Here is a 19,457-nt window from a genome sequence, read left to right on the forward strand (position 1 = left end):
GTGGTTTTGCTGCATTTTTCTGGTTAATGTTCCCTCAAATTGGCATGATGAAGAACTGGATGAAGACGTTGTCCACATCAAATAAGTGCTTTCTGAGCTGGCAGTCCTAGGTTTGCTTTCTAAACATAAACTTGCCCTTCTTTGTGACAGCACTCACAGGACAGCACTCTCCTACCATGCCCTTTTTCCTTACAAGATGAGACAGAAAACTAGGTTAAAAGTAATGGCCAGAGTTGCTCAGCTCTTGCAATGCCTCATAGCAGGAGACCAGTAAGACGATGGGGAAAATGAGGTTTCTGGCTTGCATTGCTTTGCAGCGAGGAGTGGCTTGCTGTCCTCTAATTGTGGCTCCCAGTTTACTACCCATTAAGGAACCTTGTTAATGTGAATGCCACTTATTTACCTTTCACTTGGGGAAGTGTACCCTTTGGTTTTCCGTGCTTTGAGGAGGTCCTAGTTGAGTCATCTGAGCCATTTTTTCTCCTTTATCTTTGCTTTTTTATGGCCATGTTTTTTCAAAGAAGTGAGTTTCTGTTTAGACGCTAAGTATGTGCAAAGACCCAGCAAATTCCAACCTAAAACTGGGTATTTGGAATAAGCTTGACGTCAACATCAAAGCGAAACTCAGTCTCATCTTTTGGTGCGTCTAGAGATAACTGACTTCTTTGAGATCTGTTATGTTGAGGGGGCTAGTTACAGGCGAGCAGCGGCTGAGGTTCAAGCCTGTCAGGTTCTCCCACTGACTCACTGGGAAATATTTTTCTGGGTGGGAAATATTTTTCTGGGTGTTAATGATGCAATAAATAATACAATACTTCAATTTATAAATATACCTCAGTATATTTCAAAATACTTTAATTTCAAATCCTTTAAAGCAAAACAGAAAAAATGTGGAAGGGAACCTTAAAGTCATCTTAAATCTTCAGAAAGGGCAAAATCAACAGAACTAAAAAAAATTAATGTGTTGTTATTAAAACCAACCCAAACCAGCCAGTTGCTTCTGTTAATCCCCTCCTTCCCACTTCCCCTTCCTCCAGGAAAGACCATTGCACACAGCCAAAACTGCAACTTTTAACTTTGAATGTGCCAGGTGAGAAGCCAGTGGCATAATTCGAGTAAGGCACGATGGGGGTATGGGTCAGACTAAAATCTTTAATAATGCTGAAGTGTGAGGGGAAGCAGTAGCCTTTCAGAAGTAGGTGAAAAGACTTATGGTGACAAGGAATGACTTCTGTGTGTGCATAAGCTCAGCTCCTTTGCATTTGTAAGCCTTAGGGTGGTCAAACACGAACCTGAAAGTCAGATTCTGCTCTGCAGAGACTTTCTCCCCACTGAGCTGAAGGATCAGTGTGTGGACCAAGACCCGGAGCCCTCGCCGGCAGGCAGCAAGCCCTGTGATGGCCCAGGCTGTGCCCTGCGGGTACGCTAGGCTGGGCCCAGGCACTGTGCCCATGGTACTGACCCCAAACTAATACCCCGTGTCCCTGGTTGTCAGCCTACACTTTTGGTAGAGAACTTCTGGATCCAAACCGCCTGTTTACTGATGTAACTACCGTAATACCAGTTAGGTATCTCTGCATCCAAGTGGGCATAATTTCATTCCCTCCATCTCCCACTTTCACAGAATCCCAGAATCATCTCTGTTGGAAAAGCCCTTGAAGCTCCTCCAGTCCAACCATGAACCTCACCCTGACCGTTCCCAACTCCACCAGATCCCTCAGCGCTGGCTCAACCCGACTCTTCAACCCCTCCAGGGATGGGGACTCCCCCCCTGCCCTGGGCAGCCCATTCCAACGCCCAACAACCCCTTCTGCAAAGAAATCCTTCCTAAGAGCCAGTCTGACCCTGCCCTGGCGCAGCTTGAGGCCATTCCCTCTTGTCCTGGCGCTGGTTCCTTGGCTCAAGAGACTCATCCCCCCTCTCTGCACCCTCCTTTCAGGGAGTTGGAGAGGGCCATGAGGTCTCCCCTCAGCCTCCTCTTCTCCAGACTAAACCCCCCCTGTTCCCTCAGCCACTCCTCGTTAATTCAGGCCCATGGAAGGGCGGGGAAGCATCACCCGGCAGCTGTACAGGGGACTGTGGCAAAGGTTGTGTTTGCAGACACAACTGCCATTCCTGCGCGCAGCTCGGAGGGTTCCGGCTGCTTTTTGAGCCCTGACACACCTGTCGCGTGCGGCCCGAAGCGCGCTGCGGCCCTCCCGCGCGGTCACGGGCGGAGGCGGTGCCGCAGCTCGGCGGATCCCCGCCGGTGACACGCAGCACCCGGGCGCTCCAGCCCCCCAGGCCCTGCCGAGGCCGGTACCGCCGCCGGGACACGCCGGGGAGGGGCTTGACCGCCGCCCGCGGCTTCTCCCGCGTTCCCAGCGCGCCCGCGCAGCCCGGCAGTGCGGGGTGGAGCAGCGCGCAGGTACCGCCGGAGAGCAGCCGCGGGCTGGCACTGCAGCAATGAAAGACGGGGCTGGGTGGGATTTTTAAGCTATTTTAGTGCAAACTTCCATTGAGCCGCCTGTTAGATACCTGATTTATTTTTTTTTTTTTTTTTTTGATCGCAGCAGTACGTGGTTGCTTGCTACGTCTTCAGCTTAACGCCGCTCGTGAGAGGGCCCCGCGGGGCGCCGGTCCCCCCCGAGGAGCGCCCGCTCGGCCCGTGCCGCCCCTCTCCTCAGGGCAGCACAAGTCGCCCTTCAGGCTGCCCGGCACTGCCCCGGGCTGCCCGCCCGCCGCCGTGTCCCGCAGGCGGCGAGTCGCGCTCCGCACCGGGCGCTGCCCCCCGCCGCCGCCCCGGCCGCCGCCGCCGCCTGACGCCTCCTTAAGAGGCGGCGGTCAGCTGACGGCTGGCGCCTCCCCCGCCGCGCGGGTGAAAAGTGCCGTTTGCCGGCAATGGGCACCGGGACCGAGCCCCGGCCGGCAGCGACGGCCGCGCCCGCCGGACAGCAGCCGACCGTAAGCGCGGTGCCGCGCTCAGCCGCGGCTCCTCCGCGGGGCGGGAGGGCAGGGCGGGGGGTGCGCGGCGGGCAGGGCGCGGGCTGGGCCGCTGGACGCTCCCGCCGAGCGCGGCGGGGAGGCGAGGCGCGGTGCCGGCCGCCCTCCCCCGCCGCACGGCGCGGCCGAGCCCCTCGCTGAGGGGCGCCGGGAAGGGCGGGTGGGCGCGGAGCGGAGTCCTCCCGCGGGCGCCGCCTCACGCACCTGCCGCGGCCCCGCTCTGGGCAGCACCGCGCCCGCCCTCCGCAGGCGCGGAGAGCCGGGCCGCCGTGAGGGCAAGGCGAGGCAGCGGCGGCCGAACAGCGCGGGCAGCGCTCGCCGCGTGTGCCAGGGCCGCGCCACGCGTGTGGGGAGAGGTCCGAGGGCATGGCCGCGGCGAGCAGATGGGAGGAGGGGCCGCGAAAGTTGCATAAACCGCATTACTCATGATCGGCCCCTCGCTCTTGGGGCGGGAGGTTCGTGCTTGCCGTCATCCACTGTCGCTGGAACTGATTTTGGCAACGACTGCCGCGAACTCTGCCATCTCGTTTACTGATCCCTGCGCAGCGTGCGCAATGAAGCAATCGTTTTGAAATTTATAGGGAAGTAAAACAATACGTCTGTTAAGGAAAAGTTTCACAAAATGTCTGCGACAGCAGCTTTTCTTTTGGGTCTGACGTGACAAAAATGGGTGCAAGCGTTCCTGTTTGTGACTTACAGCGGGCAGCTGTTAACATGTGTTGGAAGTACGGTCACAGACCAGAATCCCTGGTTTTCATGGGGTGACATATTCCTCGCCGGGACCAAGCTCGCACAATTAGTGGTAGAGGTTAATTTGTGGCTCTGGTCCGTCCCGCCGCATGGTTTGGCGGAGCCGCTGCCCCAGCGGTGTGCCCAGGTCCTGTGCTGGTGGCTGTGCTTCCCACCCCGCCAGCTCAGGGGTTTGCGTTGGTCCTGTGCTTCGCGCCCCGCCAGCTCAGGGGTTTGTGTTGGTCCTGTGCTTCCCACCCCGCCAGCTCAGGGGTTTGTGTTGGTCCTGTGCTTCCCACCCCGCCAGCTCAGGGGTTTGTGTTGGTCCTGTGCTTTGCGCCCCGCCAGCTCAGGGGTTTGCGTTGGTCCTGTGCTTCCCACCCCGCCAGCTCAGGGGTTTGCGTTGGTCCTGTGCTTCCCACCCCGCCAGCTCAGGGGTTTGCGTTGGTCCTGTGCTTCCCACCCCGCCAGCTCAGGGGTTTGCGTTGGTCCTGTGCTTCCCACCCCGCCAGCTCAGGGGTTTGCGTTGGTCCTGTGCTTCCCACCCCGCCAGCTCAGGGGTTTGCGTTGGTCCTGTGCTTCCCACCCCGCCAGCTCAGGGGTTTGTGTTGGTCCTGTGCTTCCCACCCCGCCAGCTCAGGGGTTTGCGTTGGTCCTGTGCTTCCCACCCCGCCAGCTCAGGGGTTTGCGTTGGTCCTGTGCTTCGCGCCCCGCCAGCTCAGGGGTTTGCGTTGGTCCTGTGCTTCGCGCCCCGCCAGCTCAGGGGTTTGCGTTGGTCCTGTGCTTCGCGCCCCGCCAGCTCAGGGGTTTGCGTTGGTCCTGTGCTTCCCGCCCCGCCAGCTCAGGGGTTTGCGTTGGTCCTGTGCTTCGTGCCCCGCCAGCTCAGGGGTTTGCGTTGGTCCAAGGAGCGGCGCCTTCCCTGGAGCAGCCGCTGGCAGTGGGTTGAATTGTGGTGCTGGGCTGCTGGAGCCCTGCGGCTGCGGGACCCCTGCGAGAGCCGCGCAGAGCTTTTGGGCCGGCACCTTGTGTTGTACCTTTGGGGAGAACCCCTTCTGCAGCCTGAACGGCGGAGGGTGGAACTGCCAATTTGGAGGCTTCTTGAAGAAGGCATGCAGACTCCAAAACTAGATAACTTAGACTAGATATTAGGAAGTTTAGACTAGATATTAGGAAGTATTTCTTTACAGAACGGGTTGTTAGGCATTGGAAGGGGCTGCCCAGGGAGGTGGTGGAGTCCCCATCCCTGGAGGTGTTCAAGAGGTGGGTTGACATAGCACTCAGGGATATGGTGTAGTTGGGATCTGTCAGTGCTGGGTTAACGGTTGGACTAGATGATCTTCAAGGTCCTTTCCAACCTAGATGATTCTGTGCTAAAGATCTAATCCCATGTGAGGAGCAATGGTGTGGGTAGGACTTCTAACTGCAGTGGATGTTCCCGGCAGGAAGATGGTCTTACGCACCTCAGTAGGCTCAGATACTTACTCTATGAAACAATTGATTCATAAGATCAGCTTCTTTGTGGTTGCCAAGAGTTGTTCAGCCTACTAAGAATTTCAGAGAGTAAAAGTGAACCTAAAACCAATGTACTTTCTGTTACAGGAAAGGTTTCGAATATACACTGTAGAGTTAAGTGCTCCTCTGCCATTGTTGTCTCCCAAAATCTCCACGTTGTCCCTTTGTGACCACCTTTCTGCACTCTCTTGTTCTGCTATGGCAAGGTTACATAACAAAAGAGAAATGGAAATACTTATTTATGCTTCAATCGCATAATTTAAACTCCTCCTGCGTAACCGGTTAATCAGCGCTGGAAAAATACCAGTTCGACTCTTGGCACCAAATGCTGTTTATGACTTCTTGCTGCCTCACTAAGGTTGCATACTCGATTTCATCCTAACATGAATGTATTTTATTGAACACAGTTATCATAAGGTGCCCTTCTTCAGTTTTCATGAGACTTTGAATAGATTACTTTTGTCAGCTGGCCTAAAATAGCCAGAATAGGAAATGTTTCAGCCAGTCTGTTTTTGCCTTAGTATACTTCAGTTCATAGCTTTTGGTCATACATAGGGGAAAAACAATGAATATGGAGTGAGCCCTGACTATTCAGAGGTATTCCTGACAATTTGGGTAGCCTCTGCTCTCGGCACATATTCCTGACAATACCACGGGACTGAATCCAGTGCAGCGTAGCAATGACTTTCCAGGTGCACATTGCTTCAGGAGTAATAGGAAATGGGTCTGTTTTAATTGACATGCCATATTCAGGTATGTTGCAACTTTGGTGACTTCCATATAGTTTGGAAGAGGACAGCACTGGCAGTACATCTGAAGACATTCTAGAGACTGGGGAACTGTGAATTCAAATTGAATTAATTGGATGGCTTGGGCTGGAATGTCAGGAATAGTCTCGCGTAGCAGCCAGAGAAGGAGGTGTCTCCTGCTTGTACCCAGAAGTTCAAGTGTATAAAAACTGACTATAAAATACAAGAAAATACTTAGTTTCCCATGGAAACTTTCTAGCACTACAGGTAGAAGCTCAGAGTACCACGTGGCCCATGGTTAGTGCGTGGGGTTGAGAGACAGGAGATAAAGTTCAAATTTATTCTTCACCTGATACAAAATACTGATGCGGATCATGTCTCCTTTATGCTTCAGGGCAGTATCCTAAGAAGGGGAATGACCCTGAGGGAGCAAAACTGATTCTTGACTAATTGTTTACTTGACATTGATGGGGAAGCTCTAAAGACAAGCACATGGCAAAAATATCTGTGACTTACAGTCCGGAGATGGTTTAAGCAATAAAACCTAGTATTTTCTCACAGCTCTGGTTCAGCTGGTGTTTCAGCTCCCAGCTAGAGCCTGGGGAACCAGTCACGTGACACGTTTTCAAATTGAGTTTACAACTGGTCTGTTTTTGTTTCATTTGCTTCTTTCTAAACAGAAGGTCCATGTAATCCGTGGAAGGATTTCTTTTTGATTTCATGGGCAGTGGCAGTGGAATTGGCTATCATCTTCCTGAGAGGTGATGAACTCCTGTGTGTGTTTGCCATGCCTCAGTGATATAACTGTGTCTTTCTCACTAGTCTGAAAAACAAATCCCAGAACCTGTCTTAGTAATGGAAATGATCTCATCACTGCCCTAGGTTATAATAACGTGATGTAGTAACAGAATACTTTCAAAAGAACTCTCTCTTTTTTTACTAAAAAAAACCCCAGCCACCCTGGTATTCAGACTTTCCTGAGGGCTTTCATTTACTGTTTACCTCAGAGAAATGATACGAATTTCCTGACTGTACCAGTTTCCAGTAGCCTGTGTGTCAACGTCTGGAGCAGCGTTACTCAGCCCATGGTGCAGGGACGGGAGGTGGTCTCTAGGACATCTGAAAGTGGTCCACAAAGCAGGAGCAAACAAAACACCGAGAAGCTCCAAATAAATCTTTTTTTAAAATTTCAAACAGATTATGGGGAGAGTAAAAGTAACTAATGAACATTTAAACTTTAGGCTGACTTTTTAAAATGGAAAATACTGTGGCAATACTGCAAGTGAGAATTGGTGGACTTGCCTTAGGAATATCATTTAGTTCTTCAGTGTGAAAGTATTGTATATAATGAGATGATTTCCATTAAAAATAAGACCACAGTGTTGGTGAGGGGAAAAATGTCAGACATATATCGATAGATGATGGGGCCATCACCGTACAGATTTTACTCATTTTTCTCTAACATTCATAACGAAATCCACGGGCAGTTGCCAGTGGTGACTGACGCTTGCGTTGGTCCTGTATCAGCTGGCAGGTGTGGCGGGGGCACGGAGACTGCGCTTTTTCTCCCAATATATTTTCCCTTCCCAGAGGAATGGTTGTTGAGATGGCATTTTCCACCTCAGCTCATGCTTTTGCTGCATGCTGGGCCTTCCAGGACTGTCGACATGTGTAGTGATGGAAGCTTTTGGGATCTGGACTGACTAATACAGACATTGTAGAAGTCAAAGTGTGAGTTGCCCAGTCTCTTTAAGTAATCCCTGGAGGAAAAACAGGTGCTTCCAGGATAAAATTAAAATGATCCTAAAGCAGATATCCAAATAAATTATGTGCTCGGAGTGCCTCTTTGCTAGCTAAGCACGGATGAAGACTTCTATATGGTAAGCATTTGAAGTTAAGTGAGGTGAATCCCACATCTGGTGTCTGTGTCTCTGAGCACAGTAGTCTCCTGTGCAGGCTGCACGGCTGTTTGCAAGCAACTCCTTTTAAGTTTTGAGATGCAATTCCCTTTCAGATGAGTGGTAGCGTTGGTAATGGTGGATACAGTGCTTCTTTGGTAATGGTGGATAGAGTGCTTCTTTTTGTCTGCTGATAACGATATTACTTTGGCAGGCATTTATAGGCTTAATTATGAATTTAAATGTTGCTCATTGTTTATTTTCACCACCTTAGGATGCTGGAAGCATAGTTTTCGAAATATAAAGTAGGCTGTTTGCAAATAAGAATCCTTGTCTCTCCATCGTTCCAGCTCCCATCCCTAAATACGCAGATTTAGGAAGGAGACACAAAATAATGGGGTCAAAAGCTTCCACATACACAAGTTCAGATCTATACACGATTTGACTCGGTGACATCTGTGTTTTTTGTGGTTATCTGATAGTAAAGCCATTGAACTTACTCATCTTTGATATTTATCTAATATTTTCCTTGAAATAATCTCCAGGTAAATCAGTAAAACTTCTTTCTTTTCCTACTGGTATTATCAGTCAGTTATAACAGTGGTTATATCCTTAGCCAGGATCTGTAGAAATGTGCACTTTTATAATAAATTACCCTTTTATATTTACGATGATTATAAAGTTATATATTTATATGCACACACACACAGAGATTATAGTAAGATCTGTACAAATGTTTATGTCTTGTAGTAAGTGGCAGTCACAGCTCCCAAGGGATTGCATTTTAGAAGACATGCACGATGAACAAGACTGCTAAGTGGAGTGTTGGGGTAGATGGAGATGATGGAGTAAGAAGCACAGTGGATGCATACGTATGGGCTGTCTCATCCTGTCCGCTCCACTGCATTGGCCAGACTATTAAATAGAAAGGTCTGACTTTTGGAAAGCTTTGTAGGTTAAGTGTGGGGATTTTTTTTTTTTTTTTTTTCTCCCCCCTCCCTGTTACCGTGGCTGTGTCTCAAGGATATGGATTGTAAATGGGACTTAACTACTAGAACTGTGTATCTCATGCATTTAACTTACTGCGTTGTCAATTAGATGCTAAAAATAAATGCCCCCCAAGTAGCAGATTCCTTTTGGCCTGTTCCAAAACCCATTAATGTCAGTAGGAAAACAGACCACACTCGTGGGCAATTTCTGTACCAAACGTGGAGAAGCTGTCGCTGTGGCCTGAACCATCACTTTGCATGCTCTGTCAGAACAATTGTGCCTTTGTACTCAACATGCAAAAGTGTAGCTCTATGCAAAATCAGCAGCTGCTGCCTGATGTTGCAGTCCTGTTAGAAAAAAACCCACAGAACTGCAAATCACTTTGGGCAGAAGGTGACTGTGTAGACTCATGAAATGTAACTGATTAGAAATTTTCTGGCTGTTACTCTTGTGTATCGTCTTTTTAGAATAACCATTAATGGAGAATTGTAAAATATAATGGAGTTTTGAGGCACTTTTTAAAGTTTCATAAATACGGATGCCTGCTTAAATGAACATCTGCAATAATGATAATATCTTGACCTAGGCAACTTCTATAAAATATGAAATCAACCATTCTTATGCTGCTGTTTTGTTTGAATCCTTTTTCCTCCTAGTCCAAAGAGAATTGCTAATGAGTTTCTAACCACAGCACTAAGTGCAACACCCCTTTATCTCTTGATAAAGGCATGAATCTGCTAAGTTTTCTCCACCACAGTGTTTTTTGGACTGTTGTCTTATGTGGAAAAATGCTTTTTCTTCTTGTAACCAAAACCCTGCAACTATGAGTGAAGGACGGTGCTAGGGAAAAACCTCAAGACAAATGAAAATAGTAGCTTGTACACAACAGCTAAGAGGAAGATGGTAGGAAGCGAGTACTAGCTTTTCTTATATCCAGTTTATGGGTTTGTGTGTGTTCAGTGATGATACTTGCAGACGACTTTTTTTTTTTTTTCCCAGGCAGTTTAAAGTTCCTGTAGGAAGTTGGTGTGATGTCTGTGCTGACAGTAATGAAAACCAGTTCTTTACTAATTGCAAAATCTGCCAACATCTTGCATTTCTCTGGCATTTTCCACTTTGAATAGCACATACTCACACAGACCTTCCTGGTAAGCGACTGATTACATTTGCTATGACATATTTCCAAGTATTATTTGGCTTTTTATGCTTAAATTCCTTTTTCCAAAAATCCCAAATTTATTAATTTAATGAGCTCTCCTGTGGCCTAGTGAGCATAGGTTTAATTTTTATAAGGGTGTTTTTGATTTAGAGAAATTAAATAGCTTCTTCCTAGTCATTAAGTCATTCTGAATCAAAATTATGTATAAAAACCTGAAACCATGTCTTGTAGTCTCACCTTAGACATTCACCCCTTCCAAGTCCATAGTGTTGTGAAAAAATGGCCACTGTGATTACAGTGAAGTTTATTATGTGTTGTTGTCTGAGAAAAATTAAGGTGTGGTGTTTGGTTTTTTTTTTTTTTTTGTGTTTTTTTGTTTGTTTGTTTGGGTTTTTTTGTTTGTTTGTTTTGGCCTTTCTTTTATGTGCTTCTGAGGATTATCTCTTGTAATTTAGGAACTGAAATAATGCAACCATGAAGGAGATGTTTGATATGGCTAAAGTGGGGGGAAAACAGGTTTTGTTGCTTGTAAAACTTCCACCAGTGAATGCAAAGTAAGGAGGATCATATCAACTGAGCCTGGCTTCTCCCTCCAGTTCCTTCTTCTCTTCAAAATTACTGCTTTACGTAGGTCTGTCTGTGAGCAGCTGTAATGCTGTATAAATGTTTCTGAAAGAAGCTCAGAAAAAGGGATGATGCTGAACAGAGCAGATCAGGACAGTGTGTGCAGGAGGAGAGTCATGTCCAACCTGTTTTCTGCATATTGCAGATGAAGAATTCGACCCTGAATTTTTTGCATGCTAGAGCAGAATATATGGTTGGTCGTGGGGCAGTCCTGCTTCTTGGTATCACTCGCTATGTGTAAATGAAGGGCCAGTATTGAACAAGTGTTGGGGATGAGGGAGACCAAAATTCATGTGCCTGCTCTGAAATGAATAGCATGAACATTAGCCACCCCCAACCCCACCTGAGAATGACCTGGCTGTGTACACACCGGCTGTTTTGGGTATAAATGTGATTAAACTCTCCCAAAAAATTTTATTAAAACTGATGTAGTTTTGTAGTGACAGCTTTTTGCTTTGACAAATTGACACTAAAACTCTTGCTGAAAAGTGCTTGAACATCTCCACTGTGTATTCCTCTGTCCCGTAGTATGTGTCAGTCATTTCCCTTTCAGCACCGAGCAGGCACATCAACTGGTGTTTTAATATGCTGAAAGAGAGTTTGTGTTGGCAAGGGTGTAAGTAAGCCCTCGGGGTCTTAAGAAATAGTTAAATGAAAAGATTAAGCAGTTTGGTAAGAGAGTAGTCATAGTTCATCCAAGTTTTGCTGAACTGCCTCTGGCTGACCAATCCTCTGCGCCTCAGAGAAGAGCATGAAAGTCCCCCTTGTGTCCCTAATTTTGCAAAGCTGTTTTGACAACAGAATATGTGTAAATTTGGGATTTCTTCCTGACTTTGGTTGCTGACCATTTACTTCATCCTTTGTGGCTCCTTAGTGAATTTGATTGTATTGCATTCCTGAAGGCCACATTTAAGGTCTGGGTAGCTAGCAGTTACTGCTTTTTTTTGTTAGTTTTGTGGGTTTTGTTTGGTTTATGTAACAGTTGGTTACTTCTTAGTACTGGTAGAATCAGCTTACAGTAACGTTTGACATATCTTCTTGCTTATGATAAATAGAAAAATGTTCAGTAATTATATTAAATCAAAATGTTATTTTTGGTTTTAACCCATGTCCAAACCCTTAGTTGGTAATATTGTGCATCCATTAATAGTGGCTTGGATCCTTCCCCTCATCCTCTCAGGGCTTGGCTGTGTTGATAACAGTAGCACTTGAGATAGTTGTCTAAAAAGGAATCAGGTGTCACCTGATTCAAAGCTTTCTTCCGAAATCAGCAGAGAGACTGCGTTAGAGCTCTTGCGGCAGCTTGGCGTTTTTGCTGTAGTTACTCTGAACTCAGCCGAAGTGGTGGAGCAGAAAATTCAAGCCCTTTTGATGCTGCCACTATAGCCCCGGGAAGAGAGCAGGCGCAGGCACAGATGGCAGAGATGGCCTGGGAACAGAGAGAGCTTCAGAGAAGTTGCGAGAGGCGTGGTTACAGAAAGAGGAACCTCAAAAAGGGGCAGAATAACGTGGCAGTCCCTCGAGCAGTCTCCGAGCAGGAAGGTCGCCTGCTGCTTACCCCCTCCAGCCGGGAGAGGGGACCGCGGAGGGACTGCAACGATGTCGCACTTGAATTAGTAGAGAAAATCAAAACCCCTGAGTAAGTGCTTTGCTGATGTGAGTCTGGCTTCAAGCACAAGCTGGTAACTCGGGAGCTTTTTTGCAATGGCCCTAATCCTGGACTGAAGGTCTCTTTGGCTGGAGCTTGGCTGGGTGGGTCAGGCAGGCTTTGCCCCAGGCTCTGGCTTGGTGTGGAAGCCGGGTGTGAGGTACAAGGTGGAGACCACTGGTACTGATGCAGAAGTGTCCAACCGCCGACTTCTCAAGAAAAGGGGTAGGGCAGTTGGACTATCCTGCTAGGTCTAGTATTTATTTATTAAATCAGTGGATTATAAAGTTATTTATATATGAAAAAGGCAAATAAATCTTTCATAGTGTAAGTTTCCCACTTAGTCTCTTCCCTCGAGAATATAATATACACAGTAAGGGTGTCTGTATTTGCCTTTGTGTCTATGTCTTTGTGTGTAAAACATATATTTATATTACTTACTCAAGCTCCAGCTTGGCAATAGCCATAAAATATTTCCATATAAATTTTGCTCACATCATTTAGAAGAGGCTGAAAAATCTCAGCATCAGAAGTTTGTTCATGACTACTTTTACTAGAAAGTCCTGACAAATTTCCTTGAGTCACTCTACTTTGTCATGCTTTTAATGTTATGACCATATAGACCAAAGGAAGTGCAGCACAATTGTCCCCTTTATTGTAGACAGTGACCAGAGCTCACATTTTGAGTAAATAGTCCAAAACCAGAACATGAAAGTCGTAATGTTGAGTCACGCTGTACAGACACTATGAGTGTAAGATGACGAAACACACCTTTTGTGTGTAGTCCTTTCTCCATCCCTGCAGTGCCAGCATGACAGTAGCCTGTGTATGCTGACTGGGGTTTGCACTGAAATGCCAGGAAATTCAGGGAAAAAAGAGCAGTTTGGATAACTTGCTCTGGGTGCTAATTGAATTGAAAAAGAATTTAAAAAGATATTTAAAGGAGATGGTTGCCTAACTTTCAGCTAAATTTGTTTTACTGTTGACATTCATTACCTGAACAGAATCCAGCTGTTAATTTCACCAGCTCCTTGCATTTTTAGCTATTATTGTGGTTGTTCTTTTGCGTGTAACCACTGCATAGCTGGAATGCAGAAGGACTGTCATCTGCAGCTGAAGGTGGAGAGCATTGGGCAGCTCTGCACGCTTGTCTCTTCCCCAAAAAGTCAAACATAAATACTGAAATTAAAATGAATTCTAACATTTTCCTTAAAGTTTTTTATTTTAATCCATGCCTATCCTATGGCAGGGAAGCAAAAGACAGAATGAAAGTGTAGATAAGTTAGATATGTAAGAACCAAACTCATTATTTTAATAAAATCTTTAAAAGGCATTGGCTCAGAAATATTCAAAGTTGGATGATATCCCTGTTGTCACCAAGGGAGAGTGAGGGATTTGGACTGAGATCTTGGGAATCTATATCTAGCATCCTAAAACATTCAGCAGCCGTTCCGTCCGCAGTGCTGGTGAGGCTTCTTAAAGGGGGTTCCTGGAGGTTTTGGCAGTTAACAGCTCTCGATCAGCACACTGCAGCACAGTGGAGGAGATGGAAAGTTTTATCAAAGATCCAGGTAAGAATGAAATGCAGGGGAGTTTTTTTTCCTTTTCTTTCCTTCACCTAAGTTTTAAAGGAGTATATTCAGCAAACAACTCTGTCCAGTCAGGTGTGGCACTTCAGATGTATATCATTTAGTTTTAGAAGTTATTATTTGTTTGTATTTTGGCAACACTTTTAAAGCTGCCACTGGTATTGAGTCTCCATTTTGGAGAGCCTGGTTTGACATCTCAAATATACTGGGTACTTGGGGTCCCCGTTGTCTTGAAATGTGAGGTTTTGGTCTCTGCTGTCATAAATTTGACTTCCAAAAGTAAGAATACCCTGAAATGAATAACTGTCATACATATAAAGTTTATTTGTGGAATAACTAAATTCTGAAATCCTAGTGTATGGAAATGTTGGGCATTTCTGAATCTTGCTTTTTCTTAATCGCAGTGTGCATATAACAAATAGTCTGCATAGACAATCATCTTGAAATGATTTAAATAATAGGTGGACTTGACTAGTGTACTGTAATTGTATTTTATGGGGAGTATATCCTAATAATTCTTCTTTTTCATGGAACTTCCATCAGATGTTTCACATTCTTCTTTTTTTCTTTTTTTTTTTTTTTCTGCCTTGCTAGAAAAACAAGCTAGCTGGTTCCCACTTAAGCTACAGCGAGTCTGACGTACACAGTGGGGGTTACTGATCAGCTGCTTGAAGTTTTTTGACAAATTTTGAGACTCTGCCATCTAAACTGTCTGTCTTGTGGCTTGGATTTCTGTAGAAGATGACAGTGATCTTTGCCTTTTTTAAACAATATTCTTGGAGTCCCTCAGCTGAGCTTTTTTTTTACATTCAAGGCTGTTTTTTATTCCTAGTGCAATTTCAATTGACGTAAAATAAAAAACATTGGAGAAAAGTTATGTGAAGGTATTAACTCAAGGAACTCTTTCTTTCTCAGAATGCATTAACTTCTCACTTTGAATTTACTCAGTTCCACTTTCTAACAATTCTGTGAGGTTGACATACAGTAAAATCACGTATGATGACATGGCTTTTTCTCATAACCTCTTGCAAACTGTTGCAGTGAGTGTTTCTTGTTAACTCTCCTTTGCGTAAGCAGTATAATTGTAAGATGAACCATCATGCCCTGAATCAGTTGCCTCTTCCTTCAGGCCTGTAGTTAGTGTTGATGGTGCAAATACAGTACTTGGCTGGATAGGAAATGTACTGGGAACTTCCCTGACTGACATGAAAGAGGAGCAGCTATTCAGGCAGAAATGCTTCCAGCCTCTTGAATATTCCTGTTGATAAGGTCATTCCTTGCAGAATGTAAGATAGGGATTTTTTTTTTTTTCTCCTGGATTAAATCCAGTTTAATTAAGTTTATTGTGGGAGCATGTCTGATTTCCCCTGACTCACCAAGTCTTGCCTCCTGTTACAGGAGGTTACTGTAACATGGAGTTCTCCAGGAGGTGCTGGGCAGCTGTATGTAGAGGACTGGCCTGATTATTTCACCACTTCTGTCTTCCTCGCTTTTGGCCACTGAAGTAGCCTTCAGCACTAGATAAGGTGTAAATTTACTTTGCTCAAGACTTCTGCAATGTTTCCAGAGTTTCAGCCCTGCTAGGGTGTTTTATAGCACTCTCCCTCCACTGAAAGGAAATCTTAATTACTCTGTGTCACCTGTAGTTTCAGTAATTGCTTGCAGGCTGACAGGTCATCTTTCAAAAAGAGATTCACAATCTTTTCATCTGTTACGTCCTCTTTAGGAGGAAGTCAAATGTGGTTTCCCAATTTTAAAATCTCCTGTCCAGCTATTTATGCTGTGTCAACTTCCTTGCCAGACTTCACCCCAGAGCATCCTCCAAAAATGTGGCACAGAGGTCGAACTTTTTGCTTTTCTACTCAAAATCCTTCCTTCTACCCATGGTCTCTTAGCAAGGCATGGGGAGAACAGTCATTGCATGTGTCAAAGCATATAGTTTTTCATTTGTGATGAAAATGGAGTTGATGGGTGCTCTACACAGAGTAAGAGGTAAACCTTGTTTCTTGTGTGGGAAGACCTAAATTAAGAAATAACATTACAGTGATTTTCCAGGATGCAAGGCAGAATCATGTAGAAACAGATTATTTGTTATTTCTGTTATACATCACAGGATCAATCTGTAACCAAATAAAATTCTGTAATCTGATTTGATAAAAATGGATGGTGACATTCATACCAAAAGCCTGAGTCAATACTTAGCTTATTCTGTACCCCTTACTCTTATCATATTAGATTGAGCATTGATGACTCCACCGGTGAGTCGCGCTTATTCACTTCTTTTTTTTAATTGTCCATGTCTTTGATTTTTAAGAAGAATTGTCCACCTTGATATAAACAATCTCCCTTTTATGATCTTACAATCCTGAGGTGTATTCTGCATGGTGAGGATGCATACTGTGTTGGGCTTTACTCATTTTCAGAGCTTTTGTGCTTAGTGAGACTAACTATGGAGTAAACTCATACTCAGCATGAAACGGGAAAATCTCATCATTCTTCTTGTCCTTTTTCTTCAACATATCCTGTAAAACTGAATTATCTGTAGGAATTTACTGGATCAACACTGAGAGTGAAAACGTTCCAGTAATCATCTCTGTGTGTGTGCAACTTCTTTTTGTGGAAATTGCTCTGTTATTGTTTGTCTGTAGAGACAGTAATCCGTTATCTGTTTCAGTCTGTCACCTCAAGGGAGAATGAGCTAAGACCACAGAAGAGTTTTGATTTAAACAGCGATCCACCTATCCACTAATAGCTTGTTACTTTTGATGTCTGAAACTCTGCCTGACAGTTAAATGCTCTTGGGCTGACAAAAGTAGGGTTCACTTTTGGGTGAAAGTAAGATTTAGGAACTTAGCAGAAAGCTGTGTCTGTATTACATGACCAAGCTAAACTGTGGCCTGTTCAAGAGGCTGTGTTTGCTACGGGCTTTGAAAAACGTCCAGGTTTACAAATTGTCCATAAAAGAGCAAGAAATACATCGTTAATCGGTCTGGGCAGTTTAGTTAATTCTGGTGATACTGTAAGAACTGGCAGAATTTATGCTCTGAGGCACTGCCTGTGAGGTGCTTTGCTAGTCCTTCGGGAAGGAATGCTATCAGCCCTGGGAACAGTTCACAGACGATGCGATACCACCAGAACTCAGGGAAACAAAACAATACATATTAATAATATTAAAGTGTCCTTGAAGATCTGCTTAGAGGCGCTACTTCCCCTGCAATCTGTCAAGGGTTGGCCTGCCACCAGCTTCAACTCGAGTTCAGTTCTTTGTACGTGCTTGTGATTACAGTCCTTAATTAGTTGATGATTTTTCCATTAGGCTTTGTGGGATGGACAGTGTACAGTGACAGTGTTAAGTGAGATAATTTTGGGATCACTGCTCTATTTATTGCAGATGTTTGAAGTAAACATTCTTCAAGACTTTCTTTGCAGCTCCTGATGAGCATAATAGACAGCTTCTGTATTTTGGCTCCGCTGCCACACTGAGATTGTAGATGTAGAAATATATTGGTGTGCTTAACCCAAGCTCCATTTATAGTGCAAGCTTGCCAAGGGTGTGGTGTAATTATATTAGGGTCAAGTAACTCTGATTTGAATTAAATCCACTGTAAAGGACAGAAGTATTGAAGTCACTTAAACATAGATGTCTGCCACCAGTTAAGATGTCCTGCTGTCTTCTGGATACCTGTCCATCCGCCAGCCCCAGGGTGCCTCAGGTACACTGTCATGTCTGAAATGGCACTGGATGCCTGTTTTTGGGTATCTGCCTCTGTTTATCACATCCTGAAGGGCTGTGGTTAAGATGGCAAACCAAGAGCTGCAATTTGGAGTAATACTATCATGACTAGGGCTGGCATCTGGCATGTTGTTAGGTGGTGCTGTATGGAAAACCAGGAGATTAGGTTTTGCGTGTCACATCAGGGTCTACTTGCTCCCTGGCTCTTTTCTCCCTATTCAGAGACTCTGCCTGTATATACTTAGCTTGCAATTTTTGCCTGTGTGTTTGTGATACGTATGGTTAATTACGTGATTGCATATTTGTCTGTCTGCATGATGCTTGCCTCATTCAACATGGAGGACAGATGGTGCTTGGGGATTCATTATGGCTCTGTAGTCAAAGAGACTGTTGTTTGCAGGATCACAAATGTGTTTCTTCCAGATGTTGAAATAAATGAGGCAGGGGGTTATAGGAAAAGCGAGAATGATCTCATGTCTAAGCCAGTCGACCATTTGAGTGATGATCTGGAGAACTGGAACTCTGCCTCTAGGATGCTAGACAAATAACTTGAACAAGGCTTCTCATCCTAGGCCTAACCTATTTCCTTATTTCTGCAGGTAGACCAGTATCCTCAGCTTGACTTTGTGTATCTTCTCAAAATGAGCATGGTAACTTGTTGGTAGCTGAATGTGCAGTTAGGGGAAATAGTGTATTTTCTGTTTTATGACTTACAAATTTCCTCTCCATTACAGTGGTTGGATAGCCCTCACTGTTCCCTTTTCTTGATTGCCTTTGAAGTTTGCAACAGTTCCTCGAAAACTGATATGACAGGTCTTGTTTACCAGGTTCTCCAGTGTCCTACTTTTATTTTACCTTGGGTCCTACTTAACTTGACTATAACAAACCAGCTATACAATATGCCTATAAACACAGTGTTACTTCCCACCCATCTGCCTGTTTGTGCCACCGCTGAATTTGGCTGATAGAATTTTAATAAAAATAAGTCTTTGCAATTATTGCTGCAGTAGGAGAAGCAATGGTGGATTTGTGTGTTAGAGATTTCCCTTTAAGTCTGAAAAGCTACTTGCTTTCTGTGATAAAGATGGCTTGTTCCTGTTGCCCTGGCATTGAGCTGCCTTGAATGAAAACTATGAACTGAATGTATGTTAAAGTCTTTTTTTTATTCAGACTTCCTTAAATAAAAATAAAAAAAACCCCAACAGAATAATTTCTAGCCTCAAGCTATTGTTAGGACTGACAGGATTAAAGAAGAGATATCGTAATGTTCTAGTGATCATAACGAAACAAAATTTTTGTGGAAATGCCTGCACATAATTGCTTGAGAGCAAGGGTTTTGGGAGTGACATAAATCATCATTCTTTAGGGCTTATTCTGCTCTTTCAAGATTGAGTACTAGGAATTGTGGCCTTGGGACCAAGCCCCATTTGGTGTGTTTTTCCTTTTCACTCTGAAGCTTCTGCTTCAGGTCTGACCGTGGTCCAGCTGAATCTGAGAACTGATCCTGTCCAGCAGTTTCCATGGTTTTTTACAGATACAGAAAGGAATATCCATTTTAGTATATTTTACTTTGATGGTTGGAAACAGTTCTGAAGTGTCAAGCCTCTGGTGGCCCTTGATTTCAGTAGAAATTTCACAGTGTTCAGAAAACAGTGGCCTATGAAGAACCTGTTTAAATCCTGCCAGCTGGTTTGCACTTTGCCCATCAAAGCCTCTTGTGAATCTCTAGGCAACTGGGGTGGCCAGGGAGGTTATACACAGCTTCAGTTGGAATTCCCTTCCCAGGTTTACAGAGGGCACTATTTCTGCTCGTTTAGTGTTAAATGAGCAGCTGCCAAACGAAC

General features: G+C 45.0%; 1 protein-coding gene across 2 annotated transcripts in view; it reads left to right on the forward strand.

Annotated features, from left to right (window-relative positions):
• Positions 1–2,092: 2,092 nt before the first annotated feature.
• Positions 2,093–19,457, forward strand: part of PLA2G4A (phospholipase A2 group IVA) — an 87,544-nt gene continuing 70,179 nt past the window's right edge. Inside the window, exon 1 of one of the 2 annotated variants that reach the window (XM_074833149.1) lies at positions 2,093–2,943. The gene's annotated coding sequence lies outside the window, so the exon portion shown is untranslated. Of the gene's footprint in view, positions 2,944–8,681; positions 8,801–19,457 lie in introns of those variants that run through there. The other variant, XM_074833151.1, reaches the window with a different exon arrangement.

Source organism: Strix aluco, chromosome 8 (genome assembly GCF_031877795.1).
Source record: "Strix aluco isolate bStrAlu1 chromosome 8, bStrAlu1.hap1, whole genome shotgun sequence".
Taxonomy (NCBI): Eukaryota; Metazoa; Chordata; class Aves; order Strigiformes; family Strigidae; genus Strix; species Strix aluco.